At 44.1% G+C, this 16329-nt stretch overlaps 1 protein-coding gene across 5 annotated transcripts in view; it reads left to right on the top strand.

Moving 5' to 3' along the window:
• The window catches only part of Tmem108 (transmembrane protein 108), a 281925-nt gene that overhangs the window by 17034 nt on the left and 248562 nt on the right, over positions 1 to 16329 (top strand). Inside the window, exon 1 of one of the 5 annotated variants that reach the window (XM_085689646.2) lies at positions 14765 to 14877. The exons of the other annotated variants lie outside the window; for them this stretch is intronic. The gene's annotated coding sequence lies outside the window, so the exon portion shown is untranslated. Of the gene's footprint in view, positions 1 to 14764; positions 14878 to 16329 lie in introns of those variants that run through there. 5 annotated transcript variants of the gene reach the window in all.

Raw genomic sequence — 16329 nt, 5'->3', positions numbered from 1 at the left:
ACAGTCTTCCTGGAACTCTCTGGCTCATTTCTCCCCTGGTGACTACCCCAGGAGCCCCCTCACCATCATAATTTTGGCCTATTCTTTGGACCATGCTTCTTTTTCTCCTTTTACTGGAGCATCTGCAGGCCTTCGCCAACCAGTAGGTGACAGAGATCTTCATGATCGGAGGGTACCAATCACTACCCTAGGAGCCCACCGTTCCTTAGCCTCCCTGCTCTGTACTCTATCCAGAGTTCACAGGAAGTAGCCAGAGAAGAGAACACTTCACCTCATTCCTTATGACTTAAAGGCAGGAATGACAGGGCTTATCATCGGTAACACCATTCGTTTATCTATGGGTCACTTGCAATATGGTAGAGGATTTCGATTCCTCTTACAGATACACCCGTCCCAGGATGATGAAACTGGTCACCTTCCACATTCCCAGTTTTGTTCCAGGCCAAATCAGACAGCACATTCGCACACTCCTGTTTAGCAGTGCTCCATCACAGCCAGTCAGGACCTGAGAGGCTAACCTCGAGCCTGCCCCTATAAAGCCCACTGCTGCAGCTATATTCTCTTTCCGCCCTGAGTGTAGCCTGACAGACTTAGGATAACCCTGCTCAGCGCCTGGTTAGTTTCTCCCTGAGTGTTTTCTGTCGCTAACCTCTATCTCTTATATTATTTTCTCACCCGCTTTAGAGGGGATTTTTAATGTTAGAGATAATTGTTAACAGAGATATGTTCCCTTATTTCTGGTCATAATAGGGAAGCTGCTTATTAACTCTAGAGGTTTTCTATCTTTTTTTCTTCTGTTTTCTTAGCTTCTGTCTGCCCTGACTGTTGGGGGAGACCCAGTTTTCTCAAGGGAGAAGGGGTGCTATTAGCATTTTGGTAGAATTGTTGCCTATTGTTCTGATCCACTGTGGCATGTTCAGTATCTTCAGATACCAGCTTCCCATACTGTCCTAACCAAGACACTGAGCCAGCTAATTTTTTAAATGGTTATTATTAAGAAAAGCATTGCTGGAGAGATGAGCTTCGTGGGTGCCTTTTAGGTAGGAAGGGGAGTAGAGGTGGATCAAAGGCAGGGAGAGGTATGGCCTTGCCACACCTCATGCAGTTAGGGCTCCTGTGAGGAGCAGGAAGAACATTCTTGGCCTCTTGTAATTCGAGGCTGTGTGTGGGATGATTGTAGTTGGTTGGTTCATGTTCTGCTTCTTGGCCATTAACTTGGCTCAGCATTTGCATTTTCACTTCTCTTGGTCCTTCTGTTCTTGCTTTTCTTTCTTGTACCTATTAGGTGAAGTGGTGACTGATGCATAGACCAAAGTAAAAAAGGAAATTATAGTCGCATAGGAATTCTTTCATAGTCCTACAGGGACTATCATCCCTACTAGTCAAAACTCTCCTTCCTGACAATTTTAGGGTGCTGGTGTTCTCTCTGAACATAGATGGCTCTGGATAGATGGCTTCAGTAAGGATGATAGCCCCCACCCCAGCTTTCCCAGACAGTAGAGGTGCAGTAGACTGAATAACTATGAGATCCTCCCCGAGTTTACAGACCCTGAGTTCTTCGCTCCTAGCTAGAATTAATGTCAACAGAATTTGGAGTTACAGATATAGTAAAGGATCAGAAGATTAACCAGAAAGAAAAAGTCCACACACTCAGGAACTATTGTGAAGAGGCCGGACTCCTTTATCGGAGAAGCCTGGTGTCTCACGGTGCAGAGTGGTAGGGTTGCTGGGGTGGATGACCAGGAAATTAGAGTCATGGCTTCCATACAGATGTCTATTTTTTTTCTTTTCCTTTTTTTTTTTTTTTTTGCATCTGTCCGATGTCACTCTTCCAGCTAATCACGAGTCCCCCGGGAATAATAGTTAGGTGGCTGTCTAAATGTTGAAAGACGTTTTGACATCTTTGACAAGTGTTACTCAACAGCTGGGCGTGTAAGATCCCAGTTCTGATAAACGAAAATAACTTGGCTTTTCACTCTAAAAATAAACCCCATACAAGTGTTGTTATGTGGGGCATGACTGGCTGAACTGACAGGGACTTAATTTCCTTATACAGTGTGTTTTGTTCACGTCCCAGGGCCTGACCCTGGAGCATATTCCTTCCCTTCACGCCCCTGATTGAGTGGCTTTGTGAGGGAAAGGATTCCGCTGTCACAGAAGGCTCGGCCTTTCTTTCTGGTTCTATGTCGGGGCAGCGATGATCCCAGCTCCATTTGGACCCACACAGCTGTGAGTGGAGCGATCTGGGACAGTACAAACAGCCCATCACTCCATTGAATTCATTTAAGACGAGAACACTTCTCCACAGGCAGCAAGATCATGGGACAGAGAGTCTGTATGTTCTTAAAGGAACAGAGCTTTTGTTGAAAAGGGCTCCAAAGAAAAGGAATTCAGCGGGGCTTCTCTGAGTGCTGGCTGGGGAAAGGATGACATTAGTCACTGAAGGGTGGCTGGGATCAGTTTTCTCACCCAGCTGCTGATCACCAAGGTGAAAGGGCAGGTATACATCATTGACTCCAGGTTCTCTTCTGACTCAGGGGAAGGTCTTTGTCCCATTTATTGAATTTAAAATACTGTAAAGGGGGAAATATATAGGATTGCTTCCAATAAATTTGAACTTGTATTCATGTTCTTCTGAAGGGAAGAACGTGTGTGTGTGTGTGTGTGTGTGTGTGTGTGTGTGTGTGTGTGTGTATTTAGGTAACTACGTGCTACCAGCAGATTAAAATCTATTTAAGATTTACAGACTCAGTAATCCTTCAGCATAAACTAAAGGTAAAGTAATTCATGAAAATGCCTTTTTTTTTCTTTTTGAGACAGGGTTTCACTGTAGCTTTGGAGCCTGTCCTGAAACTAGTTCGTGTACTCTTGTAGACCAGGCTGGCCTCAAACTCACAAGCAAATACCAAATGCCATTTTTATAAGACAAAATTCTATGCGTTCTCATAGAATCAGGAATTAATTCACAGCCATTGGTGCAGATGCTGTACTGACAATAAGGACATCTGCTCTCTCCAGGGGTAAAGAGATTCTGAGGGATAGAATGAGTGTCCAGACTCCTGAATTGTTTTAATCCACGCCTTTCACAAACCTTATGAGGCTCCCAGGAGGTTAAGTGTCCCAGGGGACATGGATTTGGGGTGTAGGTGCTTCTTCAAGCATTTCAGACTGAGACACCCAGCTTGGAGCCACCCATCCCATCCTCCGAGTCACAGGAAGAGATGATTGACCCTGCTCAGCCTTTTTATTTCCTTTCATATAAGAATGAGAGTCATCATGAAGACTAACTGTTGGGGTTACAGCTGTCATTAACAAAAATGTTGTTGGAGTTTTTATGATAAAAACCTGCATTCCAGCAGCCTCTAATATACCAATTAAAGAGATAAGAAATGGTGAAAAATGGAGAAAGTTCAGTGTTGCCATTTTGGGAATGGGAACAGCAAATAAAGATGTGTGGGGACCTCCAAGTCCATCTCTAGAAGAGGGGTCCACGGTTGGGGTGTAAATAGAGGGCAAGAGGTTTGTATCATTGGGCTGTTCTGGTCAAGGTGTGGTCCTGCCTGCCATTGACCCATCATGGTCTCGGCTCAGGTCTGCTCTGTGCGGTGTTGGGATAAGCTGTGAACGGCTGAAGGATGCCTTGACCTCCTGTGTACTTTTTTGCATCTGTGTGTGGGAGTTGTCTGTCCTGTAAGGTGTTGCTTTTTTTGGAACCCAAGTTGATTCAAGAAGAGAGGTTAAGGACAAGAATTTCTCTCAGTGCCTTCAGCCAGAGGACAGGTACACAATGAAGGCAGAGGCTCCCGGCTTCCATTTGCCTCGTGGACCCAAGTAAAGAATCTTCGCTTCATGGCAAAGGCAGCAGCTAAGTGTCTATTGTACAAATATCTCTTTAAAATGTTTCCAGCACCCAAATGTAGGGCTTTTTATTCTCAACACCATTGTATAAAATGCAGCACGATGTTAACGGCACTGCTCGAGTAAGCCCTTGGAGTTTATTTAAAGCTGACTCTGCCTGTATCGATTCTCAATTATAACACATTTAGCATGAATGTACCTGCCAGCGTTCTCCAACAATGCGGTGCCTGGCTGGCAGCTCTGCCCTTGTCTTGCCGCCCAGCCGACAGCAGACCAGGCTTTCCTTTGTTCTTGCTGTTTAAAACATCACGCTCACCCTCGCTCTCACTCACAAGATAGAACCTCGTGTGAGGCCTATACATTTTAGTTTCACAAGAGCTATTTCCTCTGTTTTCTTTCTTATTCCTACTTTTCCTTATACTTCCTAAGTCTTCCTTATACTCCTAAGTACCAAAGGAAGGCTTGCCTTTCTCTATTCCAAGTAACAATAACTTACTGCTTGTGACTTTTTTCCAGTTTTGTCTTTGGTTCTTTATTGTTAGCATGGCCTGGTATTTTCATATACATGGTGATTCTTTTTGAATTAGCCATCTCCTGTTGCTCACCAGTTATGAGGGTGGAGATGTCTTTACAACGGAATCCTTCTGTGTCTTTGGCCTTTTGTGTATTCTGTGAATTGAACCCTCTGGTTACTTATGTGTGTATGGTGTGGTATTTATGTGTGGTGTACGTATGTGGACTATGCAACCCTACCTGTTAACCCTGGGACGAGCCTATAATCCCATGAGCACTACTTCAAAATGGAAGGAGTTCCTATCATTGACTGAGCGTGGAAAGGGGCTTGGGTTGTTTCCATTGGTCTTATGCAGGTTGGCTGTCGCCTGTCTGCAGGGTGGGCAGGTCCCTGTGCAGTGTGTTCTCAAAGAATGTGGTTTAGGCTCATGGCCACTAAGATTACCCAGCTGCTTGGATTCTCCAGAACACTGGTGAAGTCAGCATTTTGATGAGAGTTCTATTCCCTTGTCCTGGTTATTGAACATGTTTTATTTTTCCTTAGCCAGACCCATGTCTTTGAAGGGCAGGGATAAGGTCTGATTCTCATATATTCTCAGTCATACATTTTGTTCCTATAGAGCAAGCAAACTAGGTAGTGGTCCATGAATGAAATAATCTAATTAGATGTAAGCCTTCATATAATTAAAGAGAAATAAATGCCTTTACCTATGTGAGTATGTAAACACACCCTGGGGATATACTGATTGATCATAGCATTCAGATACCATGATATGAATTTCATTTCTTATATCTCCTTCCCTGTTTTCTTCACCTCTGTGTCAGGCACTGTGTAAAGCTCAGAGGATCCAAAGAAGCTCTTAATTGGGGGGAACAGAGGGCAGAGAGAATTTAATCTGATTAGAGTGAAAAGTACTGACGGAAACCCACACTGGGGAACTGCCTCTGGGTGCAGGGAGGTTTTTATGAGACTGTAATGTTTAAAATGATGATTGCCAGCCCAGGGGAGGAAGAGACTTGTTCAAGGCCAGTCAGAAGTTCACACACAAATCTCTACACCCTACAATAATTCCACTGAGTTTCATGGAGGTTCTGTGAAAACACTCGTCACTGGATACTTTAGTCATCTCAAATCTCATTCGGGCTTTTGGGCTGGTCATTTCATGAGCAGTTTATGTCTGGATCATTGTAGTGGACTGTGACTCATTTCAGTCTAAGCCCTAATGTGATGCTGGTCAGAGGAGGGCCCTTGGGGAGAAATCAGCTGCAAGGGTGGAGCCCTGAAAGAGATTGCTGCCCTTACAAGCAGAGGCCAGTGCGCCCCCTTCCTACCACAAAAGGAGACAGCAGTAAATCAGCAGGCTGCAACCCCCAATGACTCTCATCAGAACTTGCCCATGATGGCACTCTACTCCAGTTTCCTTGGTGTTGCTGTGTTAAAATATCCTAAACAAAGCAACTTAGATGAGCAAAGGGTTTATTTGGCTTACACTTCAGATCCTAGTCGTTCACTGAGGAAAATCAGAGCAGGAACCCAAGTAGGAGTGTAAAACAGAGACCGTGGAGGATCCTTCTTTGCCGTGTCATTCATCATCCATGGCCAACTCGCTTTCGTATGCAACCCAGGATTGCCTACCTAGGGGTGGTGCTGCCCACAGTGGGCTGGGCCCTTTTACATCCAGTAACCATCAGTGTGTACACAACCACAGGCCTCTCTGGTCGGAAAAATCCCTCAACTGAGACTCCCTCCTCAGGTGTCTTTAAGCTGTGACAAGTTGACAGTTAAAACTGACTAGGACACACCCCGATGGTGGACTTCAACCTCTAGAACTGGAAGTCACCCTGCCTAAGGTACTTTGTTACATCAGCCCAGAAGGATGAGGACAAATACTTTTGCTCTGAGAAGGTGAAACACTCTGACTGTTTCCTTCCATGCTGCTCATAAAGCGGGGTCTAATGCCTTACTCCCTCACCTCGTAGAGTGGTTACTGGATCCTCTTTGTCAGTTTTTCCAATTCTAGATGGTTTGTACTTTACAAACCTACTTCCTTTTATCTGCCTCCCCGATTACCCACATCACTAGGGATTTATTTTAAACCTTGCTCTATAGCATGATTAAAATGGAAGACCTGGGGTTTACAGAAATCGAGTGGCCAGAGGGAAGTGATGAGCAGGAAAGAACTTCAGTAGTTTTAAGCTACTGATAAAACTCCAAGGCTCTGAAACAAGCCTGGGGGTTTGCCGTTTGACACTAGATGGAGAAAGTTTTGTCCTTGCTTCCTAATTCTGCAGGCCTCTGTATGTATGTGGGCTCAACCAGACATGCCACCTGGCAAAAACTGAAGTCAAGCCTGCTTTCATGTTACTCACGCATCATAGATGGGCTGGGCGTGGGGATGAGGTGATGCAGATGGAAGGGCGTTAGAAGGACCAGTGACCTGTACAACGCTCTGTGATGGGTGTCATGTGTAATGCATGTACATGCAAGAGTTGTCATCCTCTTGCAGAGAAGCATAACAAGTATGGAAAATGCGATTTGTTCAAGATCACACATGATGATGTCTTCATTCCCATCTCTGTTAACATCATTAATCTGGCTAATGAGTTTCTGAGCTGTGAAATTGTCTGCAAAAGTTTTATATTTAATAGAGAGCTCACAACAGAAAAATCTAAAATGGTGGAAAGACACTTAAGGAAATGCTCAACATCCTTAGCCATCAGAGAAATGCAAATCAAAACAACTTTGAGACCATCTTACACCTGTCAGAATGGCCAAGATCAAAAACATTAATGACAGCTTACGCTGGAGAGGATGTGGGGTAAAGGGAACACTCCTGCGTTGTTGGTGGAAGTGCAAACTGATACAGCCACTTTGGAAATCAGTGTGGCAATTTCTCAGAAAATTAGGAGACAATCTACCTCAAGACCCAGCGATACCACTTTTGGGCATATATCCAAAGGATGCTCAATTGTACCACAAGGACATGTGCTCAACTATGTTCATAGCAGCATTATTTGTAATAGTCAGAATGTAGAAACAACCTAAATGCCCCTCAAGCGAAGAATGGATAACGAACATGTGGTACATTTACACCATGGAGTACTACATAGTGGAAAAAAATGACATCTTGAAATTTTGGGGCAAATGGAAGGATCTAGAAAACACTATATTGAGTGAAGTAACCCAGACCCAGAAAGACAAATATCATATGTACTCATTCATAAGTGGTTTTTAGACATAAAGCAAAGAAAACCAGCCTACAATTCCAGAAAACCTAGACAACAAAGAGGACCCTAAGAGAGACATACATGGATCTAATCTACATGGGAAGTAGAAAAAGACAAAATCTCCTGAGTAAATTGGGAGCATGGGGATCATGAGAGAGGGTAAAAGGGGAGGGAGAGTAAGGAAGGGGAGCAGAGAAAAATATAATTCAATAAAAAAAGATTCTCAAAGAAGTTTCTGATCACACAGAAGTTTATAATCCTGCAAGTATCAGAAAATAGCAGACTTGAAAAAGTTTGAACTGATGAACTCTTTCTACACATCATGGAAATCAAACTGTGAAAGAAAACTTTCTGTTTTGCAATATAATAGTTAAAGACTTAGGGATGGAAATGGCCCAGTGGTAATAACGCTTGGTGTGCAATCTTGAGGAAATCATGAAATCAAATAACTCAAGTAGATAAAACAAAATGTAAGTGCGGTTACATGTGCCTGTAACTTCATCCTTACATGTGAGTGTGGTTACAAGTGCCTGTAACTCCATCCTTATATATGAGTGTGGTTACGTGTGCCTGTAACTCCATCCTTATATATGAGTGTGGTTATGTGTGCCTGTAACTTCATCCTTATATGTGAGTGTGGTTACATGTGCCTGTAACTCCATCCTTATATGTGAGTGTGGTTACATGTACCTGTAACTCCATCCTTATATGTGAGTGTGGTTACGTGTGCCTGTAACTCCATCCTTATATATGAGTGTGGTTACGTGTGCCTGTAACTCCATCCTTATATGTGAGTGTGGTTACGTGTGCCTGTAACTCCATCCTTATATATGAGTGTGGTTACGTGTGCCTGTAACTCCATCCTTATATGTGAGTGTGGTTACGTGTGCCTGTAACTCCATCCTTATATGTGAGTGTGGTTACATGTGCCTGTAACTCCATCCTTATATGTGAGTGTGGTTACATGTACCTGTAACTCCATCCTTATTTGTGAGTCTGGTTACGTGTGCCTGTAACTCCATCCTTATATGTGAGTGTGGTTACATGTGCCTGTAACTCCATCCTTTATGTACATACAGGGCGATGGCTGGAGACTTGAGGGTCCCTGGGCCTCATCGGTCAGCGGTCTCACTTGCCATCAGCTTTGGGAGATCCTGGCTCAGAGGGATAAAGTAGAGAACATGGGAGAGCGGCATAGAAAGATAAAGTAGAGAACATGGGAGAGCGGCATAGAAAGAGAGACGCTCCGACTTCTACTCATGCATCATGGAAAACACACACGGGCACATACACGCACACGTGGGCACATATGCAAATACACAAATAATTAATTAAAACCCATAACAGTATTTAAAACATGCTTATCCCTGCTGACCCAAGTATTTGCAGCAGCTGATATGTTTTAAGTTTGATGTTTATTTACATGGGTAAGTTGCACATATTAGCGGGCTATAGTTCTCATTGTCGTTTTTACCAGATTTAGAATCATCTGGGAGACACACCTCTGGGCTTATTTCTAGAGCGGACTGACTGAGGAAGGAAGGATTCTTAGGTGTGGGCCGCACAGGGTCATGGGATGGGATTCCAGGTGGAATAAAAGGGGGGAAGGACAAAGCCAGATGTGCACAGTGTTCCCCTTTCTCTGCTGCCTGCTCTGTGACAACGGGACTGGGCAGCCTCATGCTCCTGTCACCACCTGCTCCCATGCCTTTCCGCCATGGAAGAGCTACATGTCCTCCACTCACGAGTCAGCATAAATCCTTCTTTAAGTTGCTTTGAGAAAAATAATACGAGTGTGATCACATACACACAGTGTGCACAGATCAAGCCGTGGTAATTAGCACTTCGCATTTTCGTTTCTGTTTGGCGTCTAAGATCTCCTTTCTTCTGGAATCCATAGGCTCTATCATAAGGCATCATTCGTAATAAGGTGGTGGAGAGGATTAGACGTTAGCGGAATTAGGGAACTTATTAAGATCAACCGCGTCTATGCTATGATGCTGGGTGAATATTAGCACTGAAGAGTGTATCAATTTCTAGAATAATTCCAAGGTCTGTTACTGAGGAGGTATAGGGTAGACTATGGAAGGACCTGATGCTGGGGACAGCAGGTATGTATTCTAGTTCCACACTGTACCTTGAACATTTACTCTGATATGAGAGGAAAATCAGCACCTTGCACTGAAGGAGGAATTTGGGCACAATTTGTAGATTGCCAGTACTGTTTAGCTGAGTGTTGTTACCACTCCAGGCATTTATTTTTCAAAGGAACTAGCAATTTTCTCCATTGGCAATTCATTAGACACCCTAAGAACCCACAATTTGACTCCATGGGCTGGACACTGAGGCTTCTGTGTGGGATGCTGGAGAGAAAGCCAGACAATGCCTTCCCCAGGAGGAAAGGGCACCTACTCAACCTGCAAATAAAGGTCCATTTTCAGTCATTCTCAGCCCAAGGCTCGATTCTCTGGTGTGAGTGCTTCTGGCAAAAGAATATTAATTTTTGCCCTTAAAGAATCACAACCCATTGACCTACAACAATAGCCAGGAAAGCTTTTTAGATTTTTTTAAATAATTCATATTCTCATTTATATCCTATTATTTAAAGTTGTCAATCTACTCACACTCAAAGAATAAAAATGTTTGTTTGTAGCCAGTGGTTATTATTTGGGACTGATATCGATGCATCAGCCCCCATTCTAAAAATCAGGATAGACTTAGAGAAAGATGGTTAGTGATCTTGAAACTGTAAACTGGGGATAGGTGGTTTGTAATCCTAGTTACTTGGGAAACTGAGTCAGGAGGATCACAAGTTCAAGGCCTGCTTCGGCTACAAAGTGAGCTCAGTGTCAGCCTGGATGACTTATTGGTACTCTGTCTGTTGTGGGATTTCCCCTCTGTATGCTGTGAATATGTTTTATTACCATTGGTTAATAAAGAAGCTGCTTTGACCTATGGCATGACAGGACAGAATATTACTAGGCAGGAAATCCAAACAAAGATGCAGGGGAAAGGAGGCAAAGTCTGGGAGATGCCAGCAGCTGCTGAAGAAGCAAGATATAAGATAATGCCACAGCCATTCGGCAATACATAGATTAATAAAATGAGTTCATTAGAGATATAAAAACTAGTTAGCTAGTCAGTAATAAGCCTGAGCCATCAGCCAAACAGTTTAATTAATATTAAGTAGCCCCAGAGTTGTTATTTGGGGACTGGTGGATGGGGAAAAAAACCTTCGCTTACATTGTCTCAATAATTAACGAACGGTATAAATGGAGTTGGAGATGTAGTTTATGGATGTGTGAGGCAGTGGGTTCAGACCCTAGCACCATGGGGGGAAAGTCTGTGGCTTACTCAGCTATGCAGTCTCTTCTAGCATCATAAGAACTGATGTCAAGGGGTCTCACTCAGGACACATGTGCTTCCTTAGAAACTGGAAGTGAATCTTATTAAAGTTTATTTTTAGAGAATTAAACTTGTCTTATTCTTAAATTCTGTGATGTTGTTTAATGTTTGTTCATTTCTAAAAAGAATGAACTGCCCCCTGTATATCCAGAGAGAGAAGAAGAAAATTTGAGAGTTTTATCAAAGTTCAAGATCGTGAATTTATAGTGGGCACATTCACAGAGTTTTCTCTTTTTCTTCACTCTGGGCCCACAAGTGAACGAGTGGAGGCTTGAGTTAATGAGGTATTGGTTTTGCCTCGTGAACTAGAGTGGAGAGCAGCTCAAAGCATATGGAAGGGCATGGTTCTGATAATTGCATAAGGGAGTTAAAGTGATTGAAGAGGTAAAGCCCACTATGAGGGGACTAAGGGACAGTGAAGAGGGCTGGATCGGTGGCTCACGGGACCTGAATGTTGAAATTGGGGTTCCAGGTGTCGAGACTAACAAGGGAGATGGTGGTTGGATAGGGGCTCAGAGGTATTGCAGGAAAGGACTGGCCTATGAGCTTGGAGAAAAGTGTGGAGAGCTAGAGTGTTGGAAGGCTCGTCAGTGTGATTCTGAGTTCACCTAAGGCCAGAGCCATTGGCATGAAATGGAGCAACAGTCAGGACCAGCAACCCATGGCTTCCCATGGCGAGAGGGAGTGGGTGGGAGAGTCTGATGGTGCATGATTCAAAACTCAGGGTTTTACATAAGAGAAGGGGAGAGAGAATGATCTAGATGTGCTAACAAAAAGCAGCAAAGACACCCATTCCATACCTAAGCAAAAAAAGCCCAGGGAATTGGGGGAGAGGGGCACTGCTTATGAGTCCTTGATGGGGTCTTAGGGAATAAGCAAGTGTTCTTGGGGAAGGCCAAGTTTTAGTCAGGAAACTAGGGGAAGTGTTCTGGAAGGATGCCGGGGAGTAGGGGGAGATATCTTGCTGATGACCTCTAGAGTTCCAGAGAACATGACCCAGAACCTGAAGGTATATGAACGGTGAGAAACAGGATGGAGGGGGGACACGACACAAGGGACCCTGTGGTGAGAGAGACTGAGAAGGGTGACAAATGACATGGAAGCTCTGGACTTTGTTGCACCTGTTGTTGACAGGTGACAGTGACGGAATATGCCCTCTACCCGGACTATGGATATGAACATGTGGGGCAACACTGGTGTTTGGGACACCCACGGGGTCCTACTTGAAATGCCCTTACATCATTTATATAGGGCTCCAATCTAACTGCAGCCACAAGAGTGGCTGGCTTTAGTCAAAAGCTCTCCCTACTGCCCAGGGAGGAGTCATGGAAGGCTCTCCTGTTTGATACAGCTCTGAGTTCTCACTCCACCAGGCAGACAGTATTCCCTTAGACTGTGTTTCAATGACTATTCTGGCCTGACTCAGGACTTCCATCATGTTCTGCTTCTTCCCCCATGTTCTGCTTCTTCCCTCCTCTCCCCCCCCCCAACACTTACTATACCTGGGTTGATGAATATTATAATGTACACCTTCTGGGGGGGAGATTGTGAGCTACAGTGCCCCCAGCTCTACTTAAGACATCTGCACCTAAAGCCTCAGAGAACACTTCTACCGACTTAATTCCACTGTCTGCTTAGCCTAGGAGGGGTTCCAAAAAAGTAGTAACCGTCTTCAATGAATATTGAGTAATAGTAGTGTATTGGGGGAGAATAATTCGTATTTACCTCTTTGTGCATGGATTTAAAACAGAAGGGACCCCAGGGCAGGTCCTCACATCTCCCCCATGGACAGACCCTAGCATCTTTGTTCTCTGGGTCTCACTCTGCAGACCCCAGACTGTCTCTAACAAATAAACTCTGGGAAGATTTACAAAGGACCTACCTTCCCGTTCCTCTTCCTGGATCTCTGCTTCCTCGCTCACATAGGAGTTGCCATCCCCCTTCACTTGGCTAGATCCACCTTACATGTAAGGGGACTTCTCAGATATGAATCATAACTCACAAAACAGAGCGAAGGCAGAGGTGAACATAAAGATCACTAGGAAAGGACACCTTTTCTATTCTGGAAGATGACAGCTTTTGACAAAGGCTGGAGAGATGACATGGAACAGAAATGATGTTCGTGGTGTCTGGGCTTCTTAAAGGTAACAACCCTTTTCTCCTTTCGAAGACATCTGTCCTGGCGACCATTTGCACAGCATGTAAATACCACAGCCAGGGAGGTGCTTTTTTTTCTCTCTCAGTCGGAACTTTGTACTAACACTTTTTCCTGACTGTGGAAAAGTCTGGAGACAGTGAAGTATCAGGCTGGAGACTCCAGAAGCAGGGCCAAGCCTTTGTCTTACTCGGTGATTTTGAGGGAACGGTCTGCCTCTCTGGGAAGTTCAGGCTGATGTAGCTGCAGTGATGTGGTCCCTGAATATAGAGTCGGTGTGTGTTTGCTGAGTGAATTAAATCGGCACTGTGTGAACTGCTCTGTGTTCCTCTCTGAATCCCTGGGATGCAAATGTGGGGCTGTGAGATGTACATATATGTGCCAGTGCCAACACTAATGGACAGAGAAACTCCCGCACGCAGAGGGTGACCCTGACGCCAGCTTCCGTGGGTTTCAACCAGCCAGACCGTGGCATGCCCTCGTGATGGTTGGTAAGTGGGCTCACTGGAAATATAACTGCTTTCTCCAGTTCTTCATCTTTTGATTCTTAGAGAAAACAAATTTGTCTCTGGAAATTATAAAATTATAGTGCGTAGAAAGGTAAATATGGCACCTTGTCTGCTTCCAGTGGCACAAGCCTAGTCTTTTCACCTCTGACCTAGCTGGTCATCGTTTAACTATAGGTAATGCAGGAGAAACTCAGTCTTTTTTATTTTTAATTTTCTTTCCCATTACAGAAACATTTCTTATTGCTGAAAAGAAATGAAGAAAAGAAGTAAGGAGGGAGGGAGGAAGGAGGAGAACGAAGAAGGGACAGGGAGGGAGAGAAGGAGACTTGATTTTGACATGGGGTATATATTCCTGGTTTTGTTGCTGCTGCCGTGAGCCCAGGCTGCCCTCACACTTGCGATGTAGCAGAGGATGGTGACCTCATGCAGCCACCTCCTAAGTGCTGAGACTGCAGCATAGGTCACCACACCTGGTTTATGCTATGCCGAAGAAAGGCTTACAGAGCCTTCTGCGTACTCGGCAAGCAGCCCCACATGGCTTAATTAAGAACTTGTATGCAGCATTTATTAAATAGCTCCTTGACCTTATTTTCAACAAGTTGTTTTATTCATAACTGGGCCAGTTCTTTTCAAATGAAGAAAAATTGTGCGCCCATATGGCACTCATGTAGATATGAGTATTTGTACGTGGCATTCTAGGAATAAAAATATCGTTTAAAAGTGAAAATTGAAATGCCAACAAGAGTCTGCTTCTGCAGAGTTCAGCTGTTTTCCAGGCTTAAGTGGGAGGGGATCGCACGTTAGAATTTTTCAGTGTAATTGTGGGGTTATTAATGCATGGCACTTTTGGTTCAACAAACAAGGAAATAGACTGTTCTGGAAGCTTCCTAAATTGAGTGTAAGGATTCCAGACAGCCCTACAGTGGTGCAAAGCTGTGGCTCTTTGCTTCTTTACTGCAGTTTCTGTGGACTCCTCCTCCAAGCCTAAGACTTCCTGTATACTTACCCTCCAGTTACCGCCCTCTCTTTGGCAGCTGGAACACGACATCCCTCACTGGATTCCTTTTGAGTTAGGTAAATTTCATCTTTTCCGCAAAGTAACAGTTTTCCCAGAGCTTGGGGTTTAATCAGTATCGAATCGGGACAGGCACCAGCTTCATTCCCGCTGCCATCTGCTGCAGGCTCCTCTCGTGGTTTGTGTGCCTGCCGGTGAGATGATCCCTTCAATCTGTTCTGTATTACCATATTATTACTTCTAGTGTACATCTCATTTATTTTAGATACATATCATTATCGGCAGGATTTACAATCGTTCGTGGAGAGGCTTAAACTATGACAACTTGCCATTTAAGAGTGGAGAGGGAAAGGCAGAGGTAGTATACGTAGACTAGGGAATGGAGCTTTGAAACTTGCGAGATGCTGAGCTGGAGCTTGCCTTGCAGACACACACATGAGGTGTGGGGCTTCATAGCTGTGTGGAAGGGATTTTTGTTGTACTGTGTCCTTAGTATGAGAATGGGCTGTTTGTCTTGACTCACCTGCGATTCGCTCAGTGTCGGTCAATATTGAAATAGCAAGGTCTTCATACACAGTGGCATAGTTATAACACACGTTATAAAGGATAATGGATGAGACATGTATTCTCTGTATTTATACTTCCTTCAAAGTCCACCCAGCCCTTTCCTGTTGACACTCCCGTCTCTCCATCCTTCCTACTAGTTACCCAAAATCCAGGTCTCCTTTAGAGTCCTTAAGTTTTAAGACTATTTTTATATCTATAAGCAAAAATGAAGCCTGGTATGCATGTTTTCGCATCATCATTGCATCTTGTATTCAGTGTTGTTCGAGGTCATGCTGAAGTTTGTGCCTGCCTGCGGCACATTTTTATGTGTTTGTGTGTACTGTTCATCAATTACCTTTTAAACAGTGAGCAGACTTGTCAGCTTTCTTATGCCTCCCGGTGCATGCCTCCCTGCGTGTGTCTTCCGTAAGTAAACACACATGAGATGCTTAGCACTGTAATTATCTCTTATGCCTTGAGAACCGTACCTATTATTCAGCCTTACTAGATAATCTCAAATTGTTTGCTAAAGTAATGATAACTATTTCACACTTCTACTAGTGAAACGGGAGCTTTCCTAGTCTATTTCTGAATAGCACTTGGTACTTTGAGAATATCATAGAATAATTTCCTATTGAGTGGACAGTTCATAAACTCCCAATGCCCTTTCTCCTTAATTTTAAACATTTATTTGTGTGCGCGTGCATGGGTGTGTGTACGTGTATGTGCATGTGTGTGCACATGTGCACGTGGGCACACACATGCACTGCACATACACAAACACACATACACAAGCCACAGTGTAGAGGTCGGAGGACAACTTGTGGGAGTTGGTTCTTTCCTCCCACCTATGGGTCTGGGAATGGAGCTCAGGTTGTCAAGCTTGGTGGCAGTATCATTTTGCCTGCTAACTCATCTTGTCCACTCGATGAATTTCTTATGAAGATACTGCCAAGGCCAGAAGCCCTGGTGACAGGATGACCCGACTTCCTTGTTCACCTCATCGTCAGGGCTTTAGATGCTGACCCCCTAAGTTAGACTGTTTCTCAGCTCTCTCAGCGTTCCAGATGTTCACCAGCTCCCACCTGTATGGATTCGAC

The sequence above is a fragment of the Myodes glareolus genome, chromosome 4 (assembly GCF_982192425.1).
Source record: "Myodes glareolus chromosome 4, mMyoGla1.1, whole genome shotgun sequence".
Classification (NCBI taxonomy): Eukaryota; Metazoa; Chordata; class Mammalia; order Rodentia; family Cricetidae; genus Myodes; species Myodes glareolus.
This window is presented reverse-complemented; position numbering and strand designations above follow the sequence as displayed.